The 25,988-nt window shown below is 36.8% G+C and overlaps 1 long non-coding RNA gene and 1 pseudogene across 2 annotated transcripts in view; one reads left to right on the top strand and one right to left on the bottom strand.

Moving 5' to 3' along the window:
- The first annotated feature begins 9,487 nt into the window (after nucleotides 1-9,487).
- Nucleotides 9,488-25,988, top strand: part of LOC147001943 (uncharacterized) — a 52,892-nt gene continuing 36,391 nt past the window's right edge. Inside the window, exons 1-2 of one of the 2 annotated variants that reach the window (XR_015044757.1) lie at nucleotides 9,488-9,566; nucleotides 10,238-10,311. This is a non-coding gene — a long non-coding RNA (uncharacterized LOC147001943). Of the gene's footprint in view, nucleotides 9,577-10,237; nucleotides 10,312-25,988 lie in introns of both variants that reach the window. The other variant, XR_015044758.1, reaches the window with a different exon arrangement.
- The window catches only part of LOC110309009 (mortality factor 4-like protein 1 pseudogene), a 10,992-nt pseudogene continuing 1,971 nt past the window's right edge, over nucleotides 16,968-25,988 (bottom strand).

Raw genomic sequence — 25,988 nt, 5'->3', positions numbered from 1 at the left:
GTGCATCCAAATTATTTTCTTTCATGTTTATGCCATTTAAAGTTTAACCATATGAAGTTGAGATTGGCTCTTTCAAGGTTTGTAAAGAATTGTGTTGAAATTTTGATGGCAATTGCATTGAGTCTGTAGCTTGCTTTTGGTAAAATGTCCATTTTACTATGTTAATACTACTTATCTATGGTTGAATGATATTAGCATGGTATGAGCATGAAAACAGACAGGTTGAACAATGCAATAGAATTAAAGGTACAGAAAAAAATCCCACACACCTATAGACACTTTATGTTTGACAAACAAGACAAAAAATCCTACAATAGAAGAAAAAGAAATCATCTTCAACAATTGGTGCTGGTATAACTGTATATCTACTTGTAGAACAATGCAAATATTTTTCATCCTCAAAAAATTCAAGTCCAGATGGATCAAAAACTTCAACACAAAACTAAACACACTAAATCTAATGAAGAGAAAGTCAAACACATTGGCAGAGAATACAGCTTTCTGAACAGAAAACCAATAGTTCAGGCACTAAGATAAACAATTAATGAATGGGACTTCGTCAAACAGAAAATCATTTGCCAAGCTAAGGACACCATCAATAGGACAAAACAGTAGCCTAAAGAATGGAAAAATATCCTCACTCACCAATCCTTTATCTAACAGAGGAGTAATATCCAAACTACATTAAGAAGTCAATAAATTAGACACCAACAAATCAAATAACCCAATTAAAAAATATGGTACAGAGCTAAACAGAATTCTCAACAGGGTAGACTCTAATGTTGAAGAAGCATTTAAAGAACTGTTCAGTGTCCTTAGTGATCAGGAAAATGTAAATCAAAATGACTGTAAGATTATACCCATCAGAATAGCTAAGATACAAACCTCAAGAGGCAGCACATGCCAGAGAGGATTTGGAGCAAGGAGAATACTCTTCCATTGCTAGAGGAAGTGGAAACTAGTACAACCACTTGGGAAATCAACTTAGTGGTTTCTCAGAAAAGTGGCAAAAGCTCTACTCTGAGACAGTTATACCACTCCTGAGCATATATCTAAGTTATACCCTACTATATAAACCCCACAGACATTTGCTATGTTCATAGCAGCTTATTTGTAATAATCAGACATTGTAAGCACCAAAATGCCCCCCAAAAGAAAAATGGATAAAGAAAACATGGTACATTTATAGGATGGATTATTGTTCCTCTATTAAAAAGAATGACATCATGAAATTTGAATGCAAATTATGGAACTAGAAAATATCATTTGGAGTGAGGTAATTCAGACCCAGAAAAATATCCACAGAGTCAAAGAAACTAAGTAATAGAGTCCAAAGGAGGAAGCCTGAATCTCACTCACAGTGGAGAATTAAATAGATATAGGAGATAAGTTGAGGGAGGTAACTGGGTGGTGGAGTGGGTGAGGAGGGGAAAATGGATGGGGATCATGTGTGGAGAGAGGTGAGGAGGAAGGGAGAGGGCTGGGAAGAAACTGGAAATCAGTTGAGTTCCTCCGTGGGACTAGCCAGAGACATGTGGCAGAAGGCTGGGCTGATTCCTGGCAGTCTATAGGGGTGATTCTATTTGAGATTTCTAACATCTGAGGATCTGTAGATTGATATGACTACTTTATGTACCAGGTGAAACTTTCAGTAAATAGAGAAGGGCCTAAACCCACCCACAAAATCTTCGACCGAAAATTTGTTCTGCCTGCAAGATGTGAAGGGATAAAGATGGAGCAGATATTGAGAGAGAAACCTAATGACTGTCCTAACATGAATCCCATCCCATGGGAGAGAGCCAACCCCTGACGTTATTAATGATACACCCTGCTTTGTTTACAGGAACATAGTATAACTAGTAACATAGTATACTAGTATAACATAGTAAACTAGAGGTTTCATCCAACAGAATATGAAAACAGATGCAGAGACCCACAGTTAAACATCAGGCAAAACCAGGGAGTAGAGTAGAAGAATTGGATTGAGTTAGGGTGTGTCTCTGTGTGTGTGTGTGTGTGTGTGTGTGTGTGTGTAGGGATTGGTTTTGATGTTAAGGTCCTTTTCCCCAGTTGGTTCTTGATCTATCAATAAAGATACCAGCAACCAATGACTGAGGACAAGGCATAACACTTAAAGTTGCACAGGAGGACACAGGGTGTATTGAGGGAGCAGGGAAAGACAAAGCCAGGGGTAGCTGTAGGAGCTAAAACCAACCATCCAAGTGAGTTTTCAGTTTTGGGTGGGAAATGGCCACTCTATCTGTTTCTACCTGTGGTGTCAGGAGAGGTTGAACAGTGCCCAGTCACTGAGTTAGCAAAGGCATTTTAAGATTAATTGGTGTGTGTGTGTGTGTGTGTGTGTGTGTGTGTGTCTGTGTGTCTGTGTGTCTGTGTGTCTGTGTCTGTGTGTCTGTGCTTTTTATCCACAGATCCAAGGGAATCTTGGCTTGACCATTCCTGAATTTAAGGTGGGGTAACAAAAGCTGCATGCAGTAGGGGTGGGGTGGGGGGTGGGTTAAGGACTCTACAAGTAAACCTACAGAGCCAACTAACTTGAGCCCATCGAGGCTCACAGAGACTGAACTACCAACCAAAGGGCAAAGTGCATGCAGGAGCTGGCTATAGGACCAAAACATTTGTAGGAAATATGTAACTTTGTCTTCACATGTGTCCTCTAACAGGTGGAGAGAGACTGTCTCTGCATGTGTTGCCTGCCATTGGATCTCCATCCTCTATCTGGACTGCCCTGTGTGATTTCAGTCAGAGGGGATGTGCTTAGTTTTGCTGGGACTTAATGTTCCAGGGGAGGGTGGTGTTTCAGAGGTGATTTCCCTTCTCTAAAGAGAATGGGAGGGAGTAAAGAGAGGAGGGACTGAGAGGATAGAGGGAGAGGGGCTTCCTTTGGAAAGTAAAGTGAATTAGTGAATAAATTAATGAAAAAGACTTCATAACAAATACTAAGAAAATCATGTAATTAGAGCCCAAATAATCTTCACTGATTATTTTCCTCACTTTTAAGTATTACGCGAAAGCTGAGAAGATGGCCCATTGGTTACAGTACGTGCTGCTCAAGCATAAAGACCTGAACTCATATTCTCAGAAATCACATGAAGCTGGGTGATGGTAGCTGTGAAAGTCCTCTTGCCACTCTTATTGGTAAGACAGAGAGAGGAGAATCTATGGATGCCAGTGGGCCGATTAACCTAGCATGCATAGCAGCGAGCAAGTGCATCTATTTAAAGGTGAACACCAACATCTGAGGTTGTCCTTCCTCCTTCACATACAGATCCTGGCACATGTAGTATAAAAGCAAAGAGACAGAGTAAGAGAGAAAGACAGAGAGACAAAGACAGGAAGAGGACACAGAGACCGAGACAGACAAGAGTGCTTTTAAATAGCATCAAACTGTTATATGGAATATATATGATATATGATCCAATTCTGTCTGCCAAAGCAAATTGGTCCACTCTTTATCAGTTATAATGTTGATAGGGCAAAAAAATTCTTAAAAATCATGTCTAATCCTAAAAAGCAATAGAGAGGGTGTTTTAAACAGAAAGGCATATAGAGAGCACTGTCAATGTGTAGGTCTTATTAAAGAACCATCCCTTAGGCTTGTTCATTGTTTATATTATTTTCTTTGTTTCCATTTCATTAATTTCTGCTGCGATTTTTTAGTAAATTTTCTTTTAAGTTGCATTTGACTTTGTTTTGTTTGTGTTTTTATTTATTTGGCTCCTTTTGATACTTTAAAAAAACTTGCTTAAGTTTTTTTTGTTTGTTTGTTTTGTTTTGTTTTTGTTGTTTTTTTGCAGTGACAATTTTGGTTTCTTTCTTTTCTTTTTCTTTTCTTTTTTTGTTTTTTTAGAAATTTTCTTTATATACATTTCAAATGCTATCCCAAAAGTTCCCTATACCCTCCCCAACCCTGCTTCCCTACCCACCCACTCCTGCTTCTTGGCCCTGGCATTCCCCTGTACTGGGGCATATAAACTTTGCAATACCAAGGGGCCTCTCTTCCCAGTGATGACCGACTAGGCCATCTTCTGCTACATAGGCAGCTAGAGATATGAGCTCTGGAGGTACTGGTTAGTTCATATTATAGTTCCACCTATAGGGTTGCAGACCCTTCAGCTCCTTGGGTGCTTTCTCTAGCTTCTCCTTTGGGGGCCCTGTGTTCCATCTTATAGATGACTGTGAGCATCCACTTCCATATTTGCCAGGCACTGGCATAACCTCATACAAGTCAGCTATAATAGGGACCCTTCAGCAAAATATTCCTGGCATAGGCAATAGTGTCTGGGTTTGGTGGCTGATTATGGGATGAATTCCCAGGTTGGGTAGTGAAGTCAGTCTGGAGGTTCCTCAGAAAATTGGACATAATACTACCGGAAGATCCAGCAATAGCTCTCCTGGGCATATACCCAGAAGACGTTCGAACCAGTAATAAGGACACATGCTCCACTATGTTCATAGCAGCCTTATTAATAATAGGCAGAAGCTGGAAAAAACCCAGATGTCCCTCAACAGAAAAATGGATACAGAAAATGTAGTACATTTACACAATTGAGTACTACTCAGCTATTAAAAACAATGGATTTAAGAAATTCTCGGACAAATGGATGTATCTGGAGGATATCATCCTTAGTGAGGTTACCCAATCACAAAAGAAGTCATTAGATATGCACTCACTGATAAGTGGATATTAGCCCAGAAACATAGAACACGGAAGATACAATTTGCAAAACACAAGAAAATCAAGAAGAGGCAAGACCAATGGATGGATACTTCATTCCTCCTTAGAATAGGGAACAAAATACCCATGAAAGGAGTTGCTTAGGGTTTTTATTGTTATTTTATTTTATTGTATGTGCTTGGATATTTTGTCTGGAGTTTTGTCTGTGCATCAAGTACATGCATGATGTCTACAGAGGCCAGAAGATGTCATATACCTAGAACTGGGGATAACATGGTTGTGAGCCACCATGTGGTGCTGGGATGCAAACCTGAGTTCTCTTCTAGTGCAGCCAGTGCTCAGAACAGCTGAGCCATCTTTTCAACATTAATTTTCTCATGTAGGTGCTCAGTGCTAAAAATTACCTGCATATGACTATTTTTAATGTGTTGTAGAGTTTTTTCATGTGTTTAATTTTCATTTAATCCCACGATTTCAAAAAATGTCATGGACCTATTTATCATTTAGTAATGGGTTTATTTTGGTGACTTTGCTTAATACTAATGATTATTTTATTTATTTTCATCTTCATCATGATACGTTAGACTGAATATGTGGAGTTACTTGATTCTTTCTGAATTTTTAAAATTTTTGTGTGTCTGTCCCCTATATGTGGATATACTTTGGTTTGTAGATGGAATACTCTGTAGCTATTTGTCAGGATTCTGTGACGTATGATGCTGTTTAATCCGATTTTTCTTTGCTCACTGCTGGCCTAGATGGCCTGCCTAATGCACAGAATGGGACGTTGAATCACAGTTGAGTTGGAGTAATTCTGCACCTGTACGACTATTTGGCTTTTTATGAAATTATGTATGCCTAATTAATTTTATGATATAAAGCATGATATTCACCAGTTTAATTATTCCCTAGATTATGGTCAAGTTCCCTCCTTTATCTCTTCTGATTGATTATAGTTTGAAGTCAATTTTACCAAATATTAGGATACACATTATAAAAACACATCTTAAAAACATCTTTACCTTTACTTTCTTTTTACTTCTGAATTTTTGAATCAGTACAATTTAACATTTATATGTGTGTATTTCAATTATAAAATGTGTTAACCACATAACTGAGATTGTTGGAATTTTAAAAAACAAAATGCACCTAAATTTAATTTAAAAAGACAAAGATGTATGTTTAAATATCTTAAAAGTAATTAATTCTTATTATACATTAGTTAATGACTAGTTGAATGTTAGAAACTTTTAGAACAATATTAGGAAATTGTCAAATCTATCATAACATTGCCATTTTAACACAAGAAAAACTCCTAGATTACTCCGCAGAATTACTCTATTATAGTAAATCAGATGATCAGAATTGATTAAAATGAAAATCTATTGACAGAAATCTATTTATGGAGTGAACATCTGTTGAAATCAGCTGCTATAATATAAATAAAACAAGCCAAACCGTAAGTGTAGAATATTTGGAATTTTGAAACTTAATTATACCATCTGGAAATAGACTAATCAGAGAATGGAGATTTGGAGAAAAGAAAACCATAAATAATTATAAAACAATAAGACAAATGTTTTCTCTGTGCCCTAAATCTCGCCTGTCATTGTCCACAGGAACATTATGCTGAGCTTATCATCTCTATGTCTTCATTGGTCTTAATACTTTCTTAAACTTGCATCCTTGGTGATTTGCTAGTTTGTATTTTTTATGAACACACCAGATTCTATTTTATAACCCAGATTCATCATCCATACATCAACTCACTGAAAAAGAATATGCACAGAAAATGTCAAGAATGGACATCACAGTTTTAGTTTTCTGCACAAGTGTTTTCTTCCAGAAGAAGGAGAGAGAACGAGAAGGGGACAGGAGTACTAAAGAGTGGGAAACAGAAAAGACGGAGACCAAGAAAGAAAGAGAATGCAGAGGCACATTTCTCTATACTAGGTTTTTTTTTATTTCAATCATGTTTCAGATTGAAAGAACATGCCAGTAAATGAAGATGATATCACTATCATATTAATCCTATCAGTTGAAAAAAATGAGACAATGTCTATAAAGTAGTACTAGCTCACCATGTATGAATTTAATCACTTCCTCTGGCTTAATCACCTCACCAAGAACAACCATGTTACAGTGCACAAAGTCACCAAATGTCAATTTGCATTCCTTGTGTCCCGTGAAATAAATAGTAATGCACTCTTTTGGCAGCAGAAACTGACAATATTCAAGGAGCCGTGATCTACTTCCATGCAGCCATCATAGTGCTCCAAACCTCTAGACAAGGAACATCCGTGTAGTCCTTCTTCTCTACAGATGCCAAACAAGCCTGTTTGGATGGAGTTCAATAGTGAATGTCATAAACTCAGTGCTTACGATCAGAAAGACTTTTGCTACACAGTCATACACTTCAGGGTTCCAGGGAACAGCTTTAAACAATCATTATCAATGGCCATCTGTCTTAGAGTTTCCAGTGCTGTGAAGAAACATCACAACCAAGGCAGCTCATATAAAGTAGAACTATTAATTTGGGCTGGCTTACACTTTCAGAGGATCATTCCATTATCATATGGCAGGAAGCATGGCAGCATGCTGCAAGACACACTGCTAGAGAAGCCAGAACTTCTACATCTGATCCTAAGGCATCCAGGAGGAGACCCTTCTGAAGGCAGCTAGAGGACGGTCTCTTCCACACTGGGCAGAGCTTAAGCATATACCTCAATGCCCACCCTACATGGTGAGGCACTTCCTCCAACAAGGCCATACCTATTCTATCAAGACCACACCTCCTAATAGTGTCAGTTCCCATGGGCCAAGAATATTTAATCCACCACATCCAATTAAGAATTCCAGGATGCCATGTCTGCTCCTAAGAGCAGAAACATAACTCAGTTCCAATTTTAGAGACCAGTAAATATTCTTGTTCTTTGTTTTTTAGGATGCTGACTTTGGAACGTTGCAGTTACTAGCCCAGATGTCCTTCCAATCTTTTATTTTAAGAAGCTACATAACACACCAACAATATGGATCAAAGCAGTGTTTCAGGGAGCAATGCTATTTCCTTCTATGGTACCACAGTACGGTATGACATAAGTACCAAGTAAGGTACTACCTTGCAGGAGGGTTTTGATGGAAAGGAACCCTTACCAGCTACTTTTGATATCATGGTTTTTATATAAACTCATATAAAATCATTTATCAAAGGAAAGATACCTTAAAAAAATAAATTTAAAAAGAACACTGAGATCATAAGAAAAACTAACAGTGTCGTGGCTATGATTTGAAGAGTGATTATGCATTCAACATTCTTAGTTTATAGTGAAAAAAATATTTTAATACAATGCATTAGAAGGTGAACCGTGTGGTCAAAAGATTAAACTATCTGTTCCCCAAAAGATAGATTTAACATTGAGATTTAATTTGTCATGTTGCTATTTACATTATCTTCAGTGAGTACACATGATACTATGTATTATATATTTAAGAATATAACATGGACAGAAAACTATTTGAAGAATAAATTTTGTATCACATTAGAACATTTTATAACTTACATTTAAATTTTGTTGCATGCAATCTCCACATACCGAAAGCAAAAATAAATTGCATGTATTTTGTACAATGCAATCTTTTCAAAGAACTTCCAAAACCATATAATTCTGAACTATGGAATTAACAGCTGCTTCCCAAATAGGAGCACTGAGTTTATCTCACTTAACGTCTTTTCACACTTTAATTTTGAAGAAAGGTATAAAAATTCATAATATATTATTATAGATGGAAAAATTCAATCAATCATCCAGCTGTTATGGTTATATTGTCAGGTAGCTGCTTTCTCTGATTTGTGTACCACTTAATTTAAAAGGCTTATGTCAACAGATTTAATATGAATTTTGTGAGTGTTTCAGTTTGTGTGTGTGTGTGTGTGTTTTAACTTGGTAGATCACTAAGTATATTATCATAATATTACAGTAAACAATGTTTCAAAACTGAAACGTTCAGGCATGCTTTACATAGTATGTGTTTTAAAATGACCATTCCCTTTGATATCTTGTGATTCTTCCAGAAATGTTGATTGAATGACTCACTGGTAATATTGTTAAATACATCCAGATTTTTGGCATTGTAGTTAATTATATAATACAAGATAGTAAAAATGAAAATGGCAATATACATACTTATATTCTACACAAAAATCTGGTTTTTTGTTGACTGTTTGGGAACAGACAGAGTAAGTAAGTTATCATGGTTATAGATACACAAACTTTATGTCAATATAAAATATCTAAAATTTTATAAAATATATGAAGCAAAGAGGGGGAAAATAAACAGTTAATAGGGATTTGTAAGATTTGTAAAAAAACTTAGCGAGCTATGCTTTCTCAGAAGGGCTTCTGAACATAGCAGCCATTCTAAATATCATGAATGTGGGCAACACATTAAGCCCAAGTGAACATGTATATTTGACATGGTCATGGCCATATCAAGGAATACCACAGACTTATAACAAGACCTGCACTATGTCTTGGGAGGAGGATTGTTAATGACTCCCATTGGTCTGAGTGTATATGCTGTACGATGTGTACAGAAACTACCTACCAGAGAGTCTGCCCTATAGAGGCCAGCAGGCTGAGACTGTTACCATAGAGACCCTGTATTCATCAGTGTTCTGTTGCTGTGAAGAGACAATATGACCATGGCAACTCTTATAAAAGAAAACATTTAATCAAGACTGGCTTACAGTCCAGAGGTTTAGTTTCTTGTTGTCATGGCAGGAAGCATGGCAGCACACAGGCAGATATCATGCTGGAAAGAAGAAAGCTGAGAGTTCTACACCTGCATCCCCAGGCAGCGTTCCTGATGGGTAACACTGGGTCTGTCTTGAACTTCTGAAAACTCAAAGCTCACACTTCTTAGAGCAGTGTCACAGCCCAATAATGGCATTTTCTATGAAACTTTGGGGGCTATTTTCATTTATTCCACCACTGACCCCTACAAATATTAGCTAAGCTGCTTCTTCCTGATGCATGATGGATATAATAAATGCTAAAATCTGCTGCTGTTGCATCACCACCAAAGAGCATGGCCCATGTGATACCAAGATTTTGCATGTGCCAGTGGCTTTTCAAATTCCCTATAGCCCCAGTAAGGTAAATCTCAGTGCTGTGCACATCATGTCAACTGTTTATGAGTTTAGTTTAAAAGATGTGGCCACTTTTACATACCTTATGAAAAACATGTTTCATGTGGCCTTCTATAGTCCAAAATGATTTCTTACTTAGAACATTACACGAGCCATGCCGTGGGCTCTTTCAGGGTTCATTACATTATAAAACCAATAAAATAAAATAAAAGTTGTGAAATGAATAAGTATAACTGACCAGGAATTCCTCATAAAAAAAAGAAGCCCAGGAAGCATCTCAGGTGATAACAAAGGCCTGCCCCTCCTTGGTGATTCATCTAAAAACTTCAAGCTCCTTGAAGTAAGAGTGGAGTCCAGACTAACAAATAGAATTGATATTTTTCTAATTTCAGATTTTGGAATTGTGTATGATTCATCGTGTAAAGAAGCTTTAACTCCTATAAAATTCTTTGAAAAATCGGAACAGGTAAGTCTGGTAATGTAGCCAGAGTGTGATCCCCCACGTGTATATAGCATTGAGCTGTTTTTCATGCTCATGATAAGTCTCTTAAGACTTAACAGTTCTCATCTCACAGTGTTTTGTGAGGATTAAGTGAGATATTTGTAGTTTGGTGTGACTGTTTATCCTGTTTCTGACACCCCCTCAAAAAAGTGGCCTAATGATAGAATGAAAATATTCAGTAGAAAATACAATATGAATGGAGTTCAGATAAAACTAGGTATAAAGGGGATTTGTGAGATCACTCAAAAAGCAAGGAAGCAAGCTGCCAAGTTTGTTCTCCTTGGTTTGGTCCCCGAATCTTACATGGTTGCTGGATGAGAACTGACTTCTTAAAAGAAAGAAAGTTAAAAGAAAGTTGTCTTTTAATGTTCACACTAGTGCCATGGCAAACACATACACATATGCAAAACCATGAACTACTAATAAATAATAAATAAATACAAAAGCTTAATGAGATACAAAAACAATTTTAAACAGTTTATATTCTGGAGCTGGTGTTGTCAGCAGAGGAGAGAGATGTGGTTCACCTCACCAATATGCCTTTTTCTGCAAGACTGACTGATGATTTTAGCCATAACTATAGCATTGGCCGTACCTCAACCAAATATGCTCTGCTTTTTTCATTGACGCAAAAATGAAAATCTGCTGTCCATAATAAGAAAATGAGTGTAGATTAGTCTAAAGCATCTACACTAATATCTGTAATGTACAATCAAATCTTTAAAGTATTTTAAAAACATTCATTTTTTAAAGCTTTTTCTCATGTTACTTGAACATTTCTTTTTATCTCTGGTTGCCTACCTACAAATACACAAAGGTAAAGAAAATTAAGTAGAAAGAGAAAAAGAAAAAAAGATTAAAGCAAAGTATTTACATTACCCTGTACTGACCCTCTAATCATTCTCTCCTATTTTAGATTTGATCAGCCTTTAGTGTCCATTCAATTAAGACATCTCTTTCATGTACAAGGACTCCTTTAAATTGCTTAGAACTCAAGAAATGAAAACATTTCATGGGCTTCTGTAAAAATGAAGAATAATTGATTGCTACCCTTGAATATGTTTCCAGCTTATTCACATAAGTAGTTGTTTGGAAATCACACACACACACACAAATTAAAAATACACCTTGCAAGTGTCACTATAAAACTGACTTCTTTTTTGTATTTATGTAAATCACATATCCCTACATCACAAGACACCAAAACTCAGTGGTTTAAAATAGCAATGTTTTAAATTAAAATATAATCATGTCACTCTCTCTTTCTTTACCCCCATTAAAGTCCTCCCACACCCTCCCCTTCCTCCCTCCAGAACTGATGGCCTCCTTTTCATGGTTATTATTCTTATGCATATATTATATATTCCTATTACATGTGTATGTATGTGTGCATAAATATATACATACTTGTGTCTTCTAAATCCATTATTTTATTTATGTGTTTAGAACTTTAAGTTTGACCACTTTGTGTTGTGTATATTTTTGGCTGTCTGTAATGATTTCTCCTTACTGCAAAGAGAACATTCATTGATGAGGGTTATGGCCTACTGCCTTAAATTAGGCAATATATTAAATTAGAGAAATATACTGTCTTAGTAGAGTGGTGATGTCAGCAATTTTTTCTAAGATCCATGACCTCCTTAGCCCTTGATGGTTAGGTAGATTTCAGGTAGGACCTATGATTTCTCTCCTGTTGAGTGGACATAAAGTCTGATTAGACAGCTGTTGGGTATCATAAATATATGAGCACTATTGTGTGTCTTTACACATATCTTGGTATTCTAGTCCTTGTGGTTTACATATGGATAGATCTATTGACGGCTTCTTTTCCTCAGCAGCTTGTATGATAATTTCTGTATCTGTAGGAACTAGAGTACAGAAAGGAGGCTTGCAGGGTAGAATGAGCTTGAATCATCAAGGTCCTGTGTGCTATACAGATAGTTTGTTTAGCATTGGGAGCTTACCTTCAATCTCTAAGGGTCAACCAAGAGAAAGAACAACAGTTTATGCTATTTCAGAATATCATTTGGTATTTCAGAGATACATTTGGATTACTCTGAACATGCCATCAAAAAGGAGGCTTCTGGTGTTTAGAATATGTGTTAGACAGATGTGTGTGTGAGTGTGTGTGTGTGCACACGTGTGTGTGCCTGTGTTTGTGCACACATTGTAATTTGTCTACTATTTTAGATGGTATTATTCCTTGAGGTTTAGTCAAACACCTTTGGTGTCACTTTTCCCTCCTTCTGTTTTGACCTCCTCTTCCTCCCTGGTTAGAGCTTCTCTCTTATTTTTCCTATTCTTCACTTCGTAAAAGCTGTATGCTTCCATTTCCACCTCAAGTGCGCTTCCCCATGAACCCTTTACATTCATGTGGTTTTGTTATGTCTCCATGCTGTGTAAACATTCTGAAAACTTGGAGCTTGAAACTTCAGATGAGCGCTTCCACATAGCATTTGATTTGGGGGTGGGGGGGGTGAGGAAGACTGGTTATTATTTTTTTTTAAATTTTTTAATTACGTATTTTCCTCAATTACATTTCCAATGCTATCCCAAAAGTCCCACATACCCTCCCCCTCCCACCCCCCAATTCCCCTCTCACCCACTCCCACTCTTTGGCCCTGGCATTCCCCTGGCATATAAAGTTTGCATGTCCAACGGACCTCTTTCCAGTGATGGCCAACTAGGCCATCTTCTGATACATATGCAGCTAGAGACAAGAGCTCCTGCGTACTTTCTTAAATATGATCTTTTCTAGTTCCCTGCCTTTACCTTCACATTTATGGCTTTGTTTTTCCAATGAGCGACATTGTGTTGTGAATGTGTATGTAGCACATTTTATTACACAATTCATATGTGATTGTATGTGTAGGTTCTTTTCCCAGGTGTGGTGAACACTAACAGAAATTCACATAGCAGATACTCATTTCCCCAGTTTTTCCATGTGCCAGGGAAGTAAGAACAGCTTAGGTGAGAAGCTATTGCTCATGATCATTTATGAGACTGAGCTGTTACTCAAGCTTTTATTCAGAGCTGAGCTCTCCTCTTGGCTCATGGGGCATGACTCTGCTTAAAGTCAAAACAGAGATCTTGCTCATCATTCATTCCCTGCCCTCCTCATGTGCTTCTCTGTAAACTACCTCTCTTAGCATTTTCTAAGCTCCACCCAACAGTTACTTAGCAACAGCCATGTAGGAGCCTAGCTTGCCATGAAAGGACCTTTCCACCACTCTTGCTCTCACTGAACCTCTTCACTCTCTCTGGGTCTCTCTGTGTCTCTCTGTGTCTCTCTGTGTCTCTCTGTGTCTCTCTCTCTCTGTCTCTCTCTCTGTCTCTCTCTCTCTGTCTCTCTCTCTCTGTCTCTCTCTCTCTCTCTCTCTCTCTCTCTCTCTCTCTCTCTCTCTCTCTCTCTCTCCTGTCTTTCTCTGCTTCTACTCACTTCTCAACCACCCTTCTCATGCCCCCAAGTACACTTCATTTTATACTTGATCCATCTCCGACTGGTACCTCAGTTGGCTGATGCCTCATCATGGGCCCTCAAAGGCTCCCCCTCTTGCAGCATCGTACTAAGTTTTATAAAACACATCAAACTGCAGGTCTTCACAACATGGCTGCAAAATTTCTCCACATCATAAAATATGGAAAAAAGAAAAATAATATCTTTTAATCAGAAAAAAAAATCACTGTAGTGCTTCTCTTATATTTAAGTCTCTAGAAGTTACTAAAACCAACCTGTATCCTATTCACATGCAAGAGGTAAGAAATTAATTTTTTTAGAGTGATTTCCTCTTTCTTTTTTTAAAATTAATTAATTTATTTATTATATGTGTGTACACTGTAGCTGTCTTCAGACACTCCAGAAGAGGGCATCAGATTTTTGTAACGGATGGTTGTGAGCCACCATGTGGTTGCTGGGATTTGAACTCAGAACCTTTGGAAGAGCAGTCGGTGCTCTTAACCGCTGAGCCATCTCACCAGCCCAGAAATTAATTTTTAACTTACAAAAACCTTTATACTAGTACAAAGCCTTTTTTGAAGGACTTATATATGTTCAAATTCTAGATATTTATAAAAACTAATTGCAATGTGTATTCAGTATTATAAAAACCTACAAAAATTAAGTACTTTGTTTTCACATACAGTACTGCAATCAACTAAGCAAACTTATATTTAATAATGTTCTTACTATGTTTTTTTTTTTTTTTTTTTTTTTTTTTTTTGGTTTTTTTCGAGACAGGGTTTCTCTGTGTAGCCTTGGCTGTCCTGGAACTCACTTTGTAGACCAGGCTGGCCTCAAACTCAGAAATCCGCCTGCCTCTGCCTCCCGAGTGCTGGGATTAAAGGCGTGCGCCACCACGCCCGGCTATGTTCTTACTATTTAATGAGCTTGTGGTGATTCATTTATTGATGTGGTGGCCTTCTATATAAATATCTTAGATGCTACATCTTCTTTCACGTATGCAGTGCACCCAAACATGCCACATTCACTTCACTCTTCCCATTTCAGTAATAGAAATATTATTAGGAAAGCAAAGCGTCATTTTCTTTCTTTTCCTTTTGTGATATTTTCATTTGTAATATTTGTAATATTTTCATTAATGCTGCTTTTAATAATATATCTTTATAAATGTCTGTTAACACCTCAAGAACTGGTGATAGGTTAAATTGAAAATAAAAATGTGTTTCCCTTATCCATAAAAATGTGTTGGTATAACATAGTGGATCTCTGAAACTAAATAATACTGAATTATATATATATATATATACACATATATACACATATATACACACATATATATATATATATACAATTATATATATATATATATATATATATACACTTTCATATACACATATACTTACATGGAGAGAAGCAAAAAATAATGTATGTACAGGAAGAGATTAATAATATCTAAAAATAAAAAGAAAGCATTCTAGCAACATACTGATACTACTATAGTTGATCTAATAAGGTAGACAATGCTAGATGTGAATGCTACAGATGAATATGGAACAGGATGATGAGAGAATCCATGATAGTACTTATAAATGCACAATAATTGATTATTTATAAAATTTTCCCATTAATACTTTTTGCCTACATCTCATCTTTCATTAGGGATTTATAAGCATTATAAAGGAATCCTTAGTTAATAAGTTAGGTAAGCTAGAATTGTAAAACTGAGGGACACTACTTTTCTCCATGTTAGAGAAAGTTGTTCTTGAATAATTAGCATTCAGACATCCATTTGAGCTAAATCCAGCCTAACATACTAGTTTTTATATAATGTGTTTTCTCTAGTCTGAGTGAAGCTGCTTGATGTGTATAATTTATACAATACATACATATATACACATATATCCACCTATCATATATATTCAGATATATGCATATACATACATGCTTTGATATTCTGGGACTTGTCCTGTTCATAAAATCCTAGAATGACTATGAGAAGTTATGAGCTGGTTTTGAGACTGAAGCCTGCCTAATGCTCTTTTAAATGGTTGAGTAAGGCTAAAAGTGTTCACATCAATTTCCTTTTGCCACAAAATGATCTAGGTCATGACAAACCACAAGCCAAGTTACTAGACCATTGCTAAACTATCATCACATAAGGATAAGTTAGTAAGTTTGACCTTTTAAAGCAAACTGTGAAATGTTCTTTTGATTAAAGTCTACAACAGTCCCCTGAGATCTCCAGTGCTGAATGCTAGGGATTTAACACAACACTGAGATCTTGGCAGATAAATGTACCTTTACTCATAAGCTTTTCAACTCACACACAGTTTTAAATTCTATTTCTCTACAGAATCAACATTCTGGACTTAGTTTTATTTTGAAGGTAGTTGCATTCTTTCCAAGGTGAAGACTCATGACCAGGAAACAAAATTAATGGAAGAAAGTGAAAGCTTTATTCTGTCTGAGAAAATTAGCTCTTTAAGGATAAATACTCCAATTTATCCTTTCAAGCTAGGTTTTTGACCACTTTTGAATACTTTTATGAATTCTCTGTAGGGTGTTACTCTTTTCTTTTTATTTTATTTCATAATCCATAGTCCAATAAACTTTCACGAATCTAATTATTTATGCTGCTTGACCTAATATTTACTTTTTGTGAAATTTAAAGGAAAAAAAATGATTGAAGATCTGAAAAACAACTCTTATAGGATTGATTTTTTTTTCCATAAAACTGTAGCTATATGGTGCATTGTATCTTTCATGTTAAAACCTACATTAGACACAAATACAAAAGCCATGAAGTCAAGACATGATGTTTTAACAAGTGATCAAACATAAAATACCTAAGGAACAGCATGGAGATTTGTAAAGGATGGGCTCTTTAAGCACCATTAAAAAAAAAAAAAGGAGCACAGGTGGATGAGTGTTTAGTTTTATACACTGAAGTATACCTTTGGCACTAGGAATCAGGCATTCTGTCATAGATCATTAAGACATATTATAAATGCCCATCGTGTCAAAGGGACAGAACCACCAGCATTCAAAAACAGCTTTGTCAAGTAGGCAATAAAACACTTTATAGCACATCTCTCTGTTGTCCATCTCTCTATATTGGTAGAAACTTTGAAATGAAACAAGACAGAAGGAACAGTTACCCTCATATGGCTTTCCAATGGTACTCAAGAGGGGCCAGAACATAATCACTGGCACTAGAAATGTTGGAGAATTCCTAGCCATTCTTCACCAGTACATGAGGAAATCATGTAGCTAGTTTAGTATTTAAACAAGGATCTTCTCATCTAGAGGTGTATAGGCTAAAATCATTCCAATTTGCACAAATGTTCTCAGTAAAAGGCCCTCCATACACCTGGGGTATGGATGAATGGGATAATCTGCAAGAATTTCTACATACCGTGGTCTCCCAAATTTGTAGTGTAGCTGAGTACCCAAAATTACATTGAAGCACTTCATTATCCCTGCCACAGCTTCAATAACATCACACTCCTTTTTATCTCTGTTTCCTCAAGGTTTCTTATTATTTGCCTAATCCTCAAAAATTGAATCTCCATTTCTCTTGGCAAAAAGCTAGAAAAGCTGCTTTTGTCTGGTCATCCACAAGTCATGCTTTCAGATCTCCAAGAATCTTTACTTTAACTTCAATCTGTTCCTGAATGTTTCTTTATGTTCAAATTGAGGGTCTACACTTTTCTTCCTAGGAGGCCGAGTTGTCTCACTGGTTCTGCTCTGAGCCTGTGGAGGGCATCGCCATACTTTATCAGTTGATATTAATTTCTGTGTGTAACCTCTCTACTGGGTCTATAAACACAGTTTTCTTCTACTTTCTACCAAAAGTTAACACAAGCAATAGACTCAGTGTTGTGTTGACCAACTACTTCTGCGGATGAAACCTAGAGTATGGTTAATAATTCTACTGACAGGCTTTTGGAAAAAACTGATTCTCCCTTTCTTAGCATGTATTTACTATGGCTGAGGATAGGATTTCATATTCACTCCCTCTTTTCCATGCTATGGTTTTGTATGCTTTGAACTTGTGGAGGTCTTCCACATATTGTCACAGATTCTGTGAGTTCAAATATCTATTAGTCCTGTTGTGCTGGGAAGACATTGTTTACTGGGAGTCACATAAACTTCCAACTTCAATAATCTTTATTTTATTTTTTCTCATTCCACATAGATTTCAAAATCTCCCTCCCTCCCTCCCTTCCTTCCTCCCTTCCTTCCTTCTTTCCTTCCTTCCTTCCTTCCTTCCTTCCTTTCTCCCTCTCTCTTTCCCTTTCTTTCTTTCTTTCTTTCTTTCTTTCTTTCTTTCTTTCTTTCTTTCTTTCTTTCTCTCTCTCTTTCTTTCTTTCTTTCTTTCTTTCTTTCTTTCTTTCTTTCTTTCTCTCTCTCTTCCTTCTTTCTTACCTATTCTCAACATCATGTGGGAAACAACCCAGGATAGTCAAAACAATCCTGAACTCCTGAACAATAAAAGAACTTCAGGATGAGTCATCATACCTGAACTCAAGCTATAGTACAAAGCAGTAGAGACAAAAAACTGCATGGTATTTGTTCAGAAACAGACATACTGATCAATGGAATCAAATCATAGACTCAGAAGTAGATCCAAGAACCTATGGACACTTGATTTTTGTTAAAGAAACTAAAAACATACAATGGAAAAATAAAGCATCTTCAACAAATGGTCTAACTGGATGTCTACATGTAGAAGAATGAAAATAGATCTATATTTGTTACCCTGCACAAAACTCAAGTCCAGTTGGATCAAACAATTCAACATAAAATGAGATACCATAAATCTCATAGAAGAGAAATTGAGGAATACCCTTGAATGCACTGGTACAGGAAATAATTTCCTGAACAGAACGCCAATGGTTCAGGCTCTAAGATGAACAATTGACAAATGGGACCTCACAGAACTGAAATCTTCTGTTAGACAAAGGACACTGCCAATAGGACAAAATGGCAGCCTACAGATTGGGAATGGATCTTCATTAACCCTGCATCTGACAGAGTGCTAATGTACAAAATTCATAAAGAACTTCAGAAGTAGGATACCAACAACAGAAATAACCCAATTTAAAGGTGGAGTACAGAGCTAAACAAAGAATTCTGAACAAAGGAATCTTGAATGTCCCAGAAGCACTTAGAGTAATTGTCAAAGTCCCTAGTTATCAGGGAAATGCAAATGAAAGCAACTCTGAGATTCCATTTTACACCCATCAGAATGAGCATGATAGCAGATGCTGGCAAGGAAGTGAAGCAAGAGGAACACTCCTCCATTATTGGTGGGAGTGCAAACTTGTACAACCACTCTGGAAATTTATTTGGTGGCTTCTTAGAAAACTGGGAATAGTTTTACCTGGAGACCCAGCTATACTGCTCGGGAGCATATACCCAGTGATTCACCATCCCACAAAGACCTCAGAATCTTAATTTGGGAGGATTTGAAAAGGCATTTCCATAAGATTGGGTGCTCTGAAGTCTCTCACTCTCCAAAGTTATAGATCTTTATATTAGTTTCTATCAGCTGCTTGAAGACACTTGTCTGATGGGGTTTGAGATATTCTTTCATATACGGGCACAGAAATATGTTGCTGGAGTTGATTAGCATGTTCTTTCATCAGACTAAACATTGCTTTTCCCATAGCTGCATGTTATTTATTTATTCTCAGGTTCTTGGATGCTTTAGTAATGTCATACATGGGTTCCATCTCATGCAGTGGGCCTTACATCCAACCAAAATATGGTTAATTACTTTCAGGACATTTCTGCCACTACTTTGTCAGTATATCTTGTAGCCAGGTCACTATTGTGGAATGGAGTGTTTGAAACTATGTGATATTGGTAATTGATTATTTTTATACTCCATTAGCAAAATAAGTCCCAGCACCATGAATTTTAGTCAGTAGGACTGAAGCTTCTATTTGGACACTAGCACTTTCTGTCTTATTTTTTTTTACAAATTAGATTACTTAAGTCAGTTTGTCTTCAAGCAATAGTGCCTTCTGTCAAGTTATAGAAGTTTATAGTTGCCTTCACATTGGTCTGTGAAGTTTGGTGACATCTATGGAACCCATATGGCTAATGAGTAAAGAAGATGTGACCCATTCCTGCCACTGGAGATTTTACTTGGTAGAGCAAGATGTTTGGTTGGGGTGCTGTCTCCTTATTCTATTTAAATTACTCTCAAATGTATGTTCATTTTAGGAAACTTGTACAGTAGTAAGTTTAATTAGAGATTTTCAAAAGCCATTAGTTCACCATTTCAAGTTTCTTTCTTTATTCTGCCCTCCCATTCTGTTCACATCTCATTCTCCTATTCTAGTCCCCTCTCTATTTATTCTACCCCTCTTTCTTGGATGTCCCTTTTGCCTCAGTCCCTTATTAGGTACCTAACCTTCCTGGTTATTCAAGTAGAAACACACATACTTAAAACTTAAAGGGTAATGTCTCATGTAAGAGAAAACAGACAACATTTTTTGGGGGGTCTGGGTAATCTCACTAAGAATGATCATTTCTAGCTTTGTGAACTTACTTGCAAATTTCTATTTTTAATATAGCTGAATAATATTCCATGGTGTAAATGTATATTTCTTTTTTTTAAAAGATTATTTATTTTATGTATATGAGTACACTATAGTTGTCTTCAGATACATCAGAAAAGGCATCAGATCCCATTGCAGGTGGTTGTGAGCCACCATATGGTTGATGGGAATTGAACTCAGGACCTTTGGAAGAGCAGTCAGTGCTCTTAACCACCTAGCCATATATCTGACCCATAAATGTACACCTCCATTATTTACCTATTCATCAGTAGATAGACATCTAGGCTGTTTCCAATTTCTGGATATTATGAATTATGCAGCACTAACAAGGAGAAGTATGTATCTTTGAAGTAGGATATAAAGTTCTGTGAATGTATGCCCACAGTGACATAGCTGAATCTTGTGGTATTCCTATCTTCAACTTTATAGGAATATCAACACTGATTTCAAGTGGGACATAAGGACTGTGCCACAAGAAGAACTGGCTCAGAATGGGCAAAACAGAGCAAGCTCTAACCTCAGAAATCTCAGAGTTCATAGGACTAGAGCTAGCTCTTCCCGGTTCCATGTCTGCCTCTGGGCATGTAACCAAGACTCCCAACAAGGTGATCACAAGCAGGAGTCTCATAGCTCAACGTGTGGAATATTTCCTCTTGCAAATAGAGCACCAACAGCATCTTGAACTCAGCCAATAGAATGTATCTACCTCCAAAATCCCATCCCACTTCCCGAGGTTCATATCATCCCTGTCCACATGGAATAAAGTGCACAAGTTATTTTGCTAAGGATCATATGAGCCTAGCTGTTTTTAGTGAGCTGTAACAAACACTTGGGGAAAGGCTCTCTCCCCATAAGCCCACTCATCTGCGGACTTTGGACCTACCTGCCTGACCAGGCTCCTGTCACTTGCAGAGGTTCATATCAGAGCAAGCATCAGCCAACTGAACCTCCTTATTCCCTTTCTTAAGAATCCTCTTTTTAAGAATTCCCTTTTTAAGCATTCCTGTGCAGACTGGAGACCCATGGACGCTATTCCTCATGGACGCTGCTTCACCCTTCTTATCCTGGTGTACGGCAACATCTGATGCCTGAGAGGGAAAAGGTGGAGTGCAGAACTCTCCACCCCCATTCTGTATTTGCACTGCCCTCTCCGAGATAGTAGTGGGCACCCCACCAGGAGAGGTGTAACACTGAACCACGGTTTACATGGGTGCTGTATTAGTTTCCATTCCCACTAACAGTAGATAATTTCTTTCATTTCCTTATATCCTAGTCAGTATGCACTGTCATTTGTTTTATTGATTTTTGGCCTTTTGGACTAGGGTATTATAATTCCATTAAAATCTCTCTCTCTCTCTCTATACATATACAAATTTGTGTGTGTGTGTGTGTGTGTGTGTGTGTGTGTTGGGGAGATTCCTCCATGGTAAGTTTTCATATAATTTAAAACATGTTTTTAATAGTAGTTACTCTTCCCTGTATTCCCTCATCTACCCCTCCCTCCCATCCTCTTCCACATTAAACATACTTAAAGTTAGCTAATTTAGTGAATTAATGATATGCTGCTCTGCCATTTCCTGAGAACACTATTATTATAGATTTGAAAAGCTATAGTATGAAAACTATACTGTCTTGACTTCAGAGACTAATATCACACATAAAAATCAAATGGACATGTGAAGCTATACCTATAAATATGTGTGACCTGATAAAGACAATACTCCTCATAGAAATGAGTCTATGTTGTCATTAGTATGTTTGGGATTTAATTTCAACTAATGGAAAGTAATGTTTGCAACCAGTATCTACCTTCCACTCACTGCAACTCAGCCTATCTCCTTACCTTTATGTAACAGGTTTGTTACATAGTCCAAAGTCGCCTTGACTTTATAATTCTACTGCCTACTCTCTTAAATGCTGAGACTACAAGTGTGTGCCACCACTCATCTGATATTTTATGGTTCATGTATGTATGCATGTGTGTATGTATGTGTATAGGTATGTATGTGTTGTAAAATTATTTGAATTCCAGACCGTGGTTTCTACCCTGCCTTGGCCATAGTTCCCAGACAAGACACACACACAGTCATTATATTTTTAATAAGCCTTAAGCAGTACAAAAGCTGGACAGATACCTAGTCTTCATGCTATTAGAATCTACTTTCCTATCGATAACCCCAAGTTATTACTATGTTTCATCTGAGCTGCTCTTAGCTCCAATTGGGCAGCCCTCCATGCCACGCTATCTTGACTGTTAATCCATGGTTATGAAGAATCTTCTGAGGCTACCTTTCATATATATATTTTTTAATTATTCAAAGAACACACGGAAGAAGAAATAATGGATTTCCATAATCTTGTGGCTAGTTAGCCTGGTTTATTTTGTGAGCACAAATCCAGACACGACTGCTTATCAAAACTCATGTTTCACCCATGAACCTATATAATATCCTATATAAGATGTTAAAATGGTTTCACATGTATCCATTTCAACATAAAAAAGAATCAAGAAATCTGATGATAAAAATTGATAAATTTATTTTTATATATTATATTAGAGATACTTAATATAATGTTAGTGTGATATTTTTCATGTAAAGTAGGCAATGAAAAACTCTTTGGAGAAAGGAGGTCTGGAATTTAATAAGTGTCACAAAAAGTGTGTTGTTTAAAATGTTCAAAGAATCCATAGTGTATTAATTAGTGAAACCCAGAAGTAGTTATTTGGTAAAACACACGATGAATGTACCATGTTGGTGATATCCTGAGTTGGGTTTTGCTCATTTACTACCTAGTAAATTATGCATTGTTAGAAAAATCTTAGTTTTAGATGTAGGAACAGTTCATAACTCAATTTCTCATTTTCATCTTCTTCATCTCTGAAGAAGAAACAGCAGCTTTGCAGCATCTGTCCATTGTCAGGAAGCAATGCTTCTTTAGCTCCTGGGATCAGCTGTGGGAGAGTAGTATAAGCCAAAGCAGGCTCTTTTCCATAGAACAAAAGTTCAGCGAAAACGCATCCAGACTTTTGAAATTGCTTAGCTGGTAGACTCAATGTTTAAAGACACTGTGTTTTCTTGTTTTCTATTTTTTTATAAAAATGGAATAAGGGCTGGGTTGAGAGCTCAGTCACTAAAACATTTGTCTTGTAACACTGAAGACCAGTTTTCAATTCTCAGAGTCTCTCTCACACACACACACACACACACACACACAGAAGCAAACATGGGCACACTTTCCACCATCACTCCAATTTGTTGGCAATTACTTATTTTTCTAGCACAGTAGGAGACTATGAGAACAGGCAGTCCTCAGTACTTGCTGGCCAGCAATATAGACGAATACATGAATTCTAGGCTAGTCAGAGACTCTGTTTCATGCATATGAAAATACATGTGTAATCACACAAAAAGCAGTTCTAGGATTTATTCAGAGTAGGATTTAAGCCATAAGCTCTAGGACTACCTCTCTTAATTGACATGTGGGTAATTTGTAATATGTAAAGAGGGCTGAAGATAAAAGACACTGAAGATGTTCAAAGAGTGAGTTGGGAAAGATTACATTTGAAAGGTAATAAGGACACTTCCCATGATGCACAAATATTTAAGGAGGTGACAAGAATAGACAACTAGTCCTAAGATAAGAAAAGGTAGCAAATTTCATAGTTCTTCCTTGATATACCTATGATCAGTAAAGTGGAAATCAAGACACTAGACTTGAACAAAAAGAAGGCGAAATTGTGAGCTCCAGAGAAAGGTCAAAACTTTGCTGTGTGTGAAGTAATCTATTAAATCAATAGGACAAAAGTACAAAGGTCTCAAAAGATGAATGGAGAGACAGATGATGTTAGCCAGGAGCCACTTGTCATGGGTCAGGTCAAAGATGCTTAGTAATCTTCTTTGGTAAATTACAACATGGTGTGGAGGCTGGGGAGGCTGACCCTGTGTATTTGCAAAGTGGCAAGGATAGGAAACGTGGTTTGTATTTGAAAACAGGAAAGAGTTTGGTTAATACCAAGATGTAATATTTGATATATTTTTATGTCTTTACAAATGGGGAGAAACGATGGTTCTTTTTGTTTATTTGTTTATTTGTTTCTTTGTTTAGATTTTTCAAGATAACCACATGGGCAAAACTAGTAGCAAATTGGAATGCATCTTACAGGGCATCATAGCAAAAGGACAAAAGATTTCTATAACTGTATATTTTACTATCTTCCACACTATTCTCACTGATGATATCATCGTGATTGCCCATCTCAAGGCATAACTAGTTTTATTTATTTCAGTCCCCATGATCCCAACCTCTAACATTGGCCATTTTATTATATATTTTTTATTTTATTCAGAACATAAAATTTTCAGTATTTTCATTTTCTATCATTTAATAGTGTAGATGCGAACTCCATGTGTTGTATTTAGTCACCATAAAATCAGCTAGATGTGACAGACTGATTTTTTTCATGACTTTTCTGATTTCAACAAAAGTGAAGGTTTTAGAGAAGTCTTTTTCCTTAAAACATGAAGAGAGCTATCAAAGCATTCTTTTACGCTTATGATACTAATTAAAGAGGGCATATGATGTTTGTACCTCTCAGTCTCTTTGGGTAAAAACTGTATGCTAAATCCTAATATTTGTTGCTGTTGTTACTGTTTTCTGATACTGAGGACTGCTCCTATGAGAGCAGTCTCCTTGAGACCGCTGGGAAAGTTCACTACAACTGAAACAAAACCTTAACACTTTATCATTTTATATTTGTTCTTTGATAATTTTATGCATGTATGCAATGCACTCTGATTAGTGTCACCTCCTTCCTCCTAAACCTGTTACTCTCTGTTCCCTGTGAAGCCTTTGCTTGCTGTTATGTCATTTAGTTGTTTTGTGATCCTCCCTAGCACACCATGCTCATCTGTAGGAGCATGGCTTCAGAACTACTGGTGGGAGCACTCCTGAAAACAGTGACTCCACCTTCCTGTCTACCCAACTCTAAATGCATTAGGAACTAGGTTATCAAGATCAGAGTTCAGCTGCAATTTACAAGTCTCCTGTCTAGCTACCCTGATTGCTGGAATCACCAGTGTGTGCCGCCATGCCCAGTTTGTTGAATAATATAATTCAACTAATTATATTCATTAATCATTCATTAATCACCTGTGTAATATTTTAAATATCTAAGTTATTTTTAAATGCCACTCATGTTGGAAACTACCAGTAATCTTCAACATTCAAGAGGCAGAGGCATGAAGATTGCTGCAAGTTTGAAATCAGTCTGATCCACAGACTTATGAGTTATGAGCCAGCCAGGATCACATAGGAAGAACCTGCCCTAAGTCAAACCAAAAATATTTTAGTGTATCCAAAATTCTTTTTAACTTCTTTCAGCTATTAGAAAGTAAGAAGGATCTTACAAACTCATTTCAGTCATGTATTTTATCATGGTACATTGTGACTCCTAAATCCAACTCAAAATTAATGTGTTCTTTCTTTGTGTTCATTTAGTAGAGCCTGTCCCTCAGTTCAAAATCTTTGCTTCCATGCTCCTTTCACAGTATAAATTACAATGTGTTAAAGATGGATTGCTGTGCCACCACACACCCACATCAGATTTC

Source organism: Mus caroli, unplaced genomic scaffold (genome assembly GCF_978045245.1).
Source record: "Mus caroli unplaced genomic scaffold, Mus_caroli_1 scaffold_12, whole genome shotgun sequence".
Taxonomy (NCBI): domain Eukaryota; kingdom Metazoa; phylum Chordata; class Mammalia; order Rodentia; family Muridae; genus Mus; species Mus caroli.
This window is presented reverse-complemented; position numbering and strand designations above follow the sequence as displayed.